We start from the raw sequence: 3,518 nt of genomic DNA, 5'->3' as shown, positions 1-3,518 counted from the left end.
ACAGCAAAAGTATATTAGGTCCTTCCTTATTAGTATACACAAGAGACATGAATTTTGTTTCCCAAGGAAGTTGAAAACTTATTGTACAATCAATGAAATAAACTCGTGCCTTGATTAGTCTCTTTCCACCACAGGTCATGTATGTGTGTAGCTCTAAAATTCCAATGGAACTGACCCCAATTTGCTGCCCACAATTCTCTTCCATGAGTGTTGTGTCTGAATACTTTCTGGGATATTTTCTGAGTATTTTCCAGCCTTCACTCACCGATCCATTACTGTACTTGACATTCGATTTTCAGAGCAGAATATTTGATATTTGACAAGAAGTGACAGTGTTTGATAACTACCCTGATGCTCCCCCCTCCCATTTCTCTGTGTAGCAATGATATTGGGAGCAAGCAGGACTCAAGAGTCCAGCTGCTGGATGTAGTGCAGGAGCAGAAGCAATGAAGAGAAGGCAGGCAGGTTTCAAAGGTAGATGCAGGGAAGAAGCTACTGGACCAGCCTCCTCCCAGCCTTTTTATTCACTCCTCAAGCAGTACAGAGCAAGCTGGGGTTACTTTCGGTTAGAGATGACGCTAGCTGGCAACTAACTGGCAACAACACATTCCTGAGATAAGGACGCGTCTCCAAAACACTGTCTCCCACCCTGTTTACTAGGTACCAGGCAGTGAACAAGGTCAGCTCAGAGTGTGCTCTGAAAGCAGAAGTAGATTTGCCTGTATTGCCAAGTTCACCAAGTTCATGTTACTATGCGTAGTTACTACACTCTGCATGGATACAATTTGCTTTTGGGAAATATTGATAGGCCATACAGCTCACAAAGCTCCCCCGTTGTTGCTTGTCAGAATTAAAGCAATCTCAAAATGCTGTCATTTTAAATACCTCCAATTTTATATTTTCAAATAAACAATTGTATTTAAAAATGTATTGGAACTCCAAAGGGGATTTAGGCATGGCACAAGCCCTTTCTTTCATGGATGATATCTGCAAATTCCTTCAGGACTAACTTTGGGGTGGACAGAGTGGATAGGGAGATGCTCTTTACACTCTCACATAACACCAGAACCAGGGGACATCCACTAAAACTGAGTGTTGGGCGGGTTAGGACAGACAAGAAAATATGTCTTTACTCAGCGTGTGGTCGGTCTGTGGAACTCCTTGCCACAGGATGTGGTGCTGACGCCTTTAAAAGTTTCTGGAGGAAAAATCCATTATGGGTACAAGCCATGATGTGTATGCGCAACCTCCTGATTTTAGAAATGGGTTATGTCAGAATGCCGGATGTAAGGGAGGGCACCAGGATGAGGTCTGTTGTTATCTGGTGTGCTCCCTGGGGCATTTGGTGGGCTGCTGTGAGATACAGGAAGCTGGACTAGATGGGCCTATGGCCTGATCCAGTGGGGCTGTTCTTATGTTCATTAGAGTCAATGGGGCTTACTCCCAGGTAAGCGTGGGTAGGGTTGCAGCCTGAACTGAGGGGGAGGGGGCTGTAAAGCAAGAAAGAAAAGGCTTGGTGTCCAATCCCAAACTCGTTTACTCGGGAGTAAGGCTAGAATCCTATCCCCACTTTCCTGGGAGCAAGCCCCACTGACTCTGGTGGGACTTCCTTCTGAGTCCCATGCATGGGATTGGGCTCCAAGTCGGTGAGTTCAGCGGGGCTTCCTCCATGTTTCAGAACTGCAAACTTCCTGGTTTGGATGCGCTCCCTCCCTTCCCAGATCCTTGGGCGGCGAGGGGGGTGGAGGATTCCCGGCAGGGTAGCTCGGAGGGAGTTTTTCCTGCAGGAGTTGCCTGACCCTCCTGCTGTCAGTGACCCCGTTTCGAGAAGTCCTGGCACGCCCTGGAAAGTCAAGTGCTGCCATACTTCAAAAAAAAGTATGGAGTATCGCTGGGAGTGAGGAGTGAGTGTGTGAGTAAGTGCGTGAAGCAGCAACTTATGGCTCCAATAGAAACGGTTGTGGTGACTCAACCCGCAGTCCCCCTGGGCGATCCTCGAACTAGTTTGTTACGAGGACTTCTTCTTCGTATTAGCTAAGTTTGTATTTCCCCCCCAGTAGCGTAAGGCGCCACTGGGCTGTACTACAACTTTACTCCAGAGTTTTGTTTTTTTTACTCTGCTCAAGTCTCTACATGTCTACTCAGAAATAAGACCTTTTGTGTTCAATGGGGGAAAGTGTGAATAGGATTGCAGGCTAACAGCCGAAACCTATGCCTGTCTACTCGGAAGTAAGTCCCATTAGAGCCAGTGGGGCTTACACCCAGGAAAGTGTGGTGAGGACTGCAGCCTGAGAGCTGCAAAACTAGAGGAAAAAGAGAGATTGTGCAGTGAATTGGGTTTTGGTGCAGCCTGGCTGAAGGTGGAGTGCTGGACTGAAAGAACTTGCTCCTATGCCTGTCTACTCAGAAGTAAGTCCTACTGTGTTCAGTGGGGGAAAGTGTGAACAGGATTGCAGCCTAACCCTATGCATGTCTGCTCAGAAGTAACTCCCTTTATAGTCAATGGGGCTTACTCCCAGGAAAGTGTGGATAGGATTGCAGCCTAAATGTCTTGCATAAAGTAGTGTCCAACAACACAGGAGACGGAGCCTGATCCCAAGCAACTTTTACTCATAAGTAAGTGGGGGGAGGCTTCTTTCTAGTGTCACTTAGCACCGCTGCCTTCAAAGGACCTTTCTATAAGGACAAAGGCTCCTAAAAGGTTTCAGATCCTGGTTAGGAGGCGGCTGCGTCCATGATATGATTGGCTATGATATGTTATGCTTTCTTTTCCCTTGAACAGACGTTAACAGATTTTTTATTTGGCTCCGGATACACGCAAAGAAGTTTTATAGCACATCGTTATGCTAATTGTGTTCTTATGCATTCAGTTAATATGTATCTTTTTATATATTTAGTGTATTAATATTATGAATACGCACCTTGTATTTTGTTTTAGTATGAGCTATATGTCTCAATAGTGTTGAATGCCTTTTTGTTATCCTCTCTGTATGTGTTAAGATACTACTAGGCAACACATGATTATTACTTATTCCTCCAATAAAAAATGGTTTAAAAATAAATAAATAAAAGATTAACAAATTGTGAGTTCCTGCACCTTTTTTTTTCCCAAAAAAAAAAAAAACACACTGGATGGAGGCAACCACAAGACTCCCTCCCCCAATACAGTGGGTTATAACATAAAAACTATGTGCTTTCTATTCAGTCTTGACATTGTGTAGCACATTTCCGGAGTTCAGATAGCTTCACTTACATAATATCCAGTCATCCTTGAACTGGGCTCTCCTGGACTCACAGCTTGGTGCCTGAGTCACAATACCAGGGTGGCCAACCTTTCAACTTTAGGGTTCCTGGATCTTTAACAATTGTGGAGAGGAGGGAATTTCAGCAGGTGCCACTTCTCCTCTCACAGATGCGCCTGCTGAAATTCCCTCCACGCCACCATTGTTGCAGTCCTAAAGTTGAAAGGTTGGCCACTCCTGCTCCATACCCATTGTTGGCAACCTTCAGTCTCGAAA

The sequence above is a fragment of the Tiliqua scincoides genome, chromosome 5 (assembly GCF_035046505.1).
Source record: "Tiliqua scincoides isolate rTilSci1 chromosome 5, rTilSci1.hap2, whole genome shotgun sequence".
In the NCBI taxonomy this organism is placed as follows: domain Eukaryota; kingdom Metazoa; phylum Chordata; class Lepidosauria; order Squamata; family Scincidae; genus Tiliqua; species Tiliqua scincoides.
Note: the sequence above shows the minus strand (reverse complement) of the source record.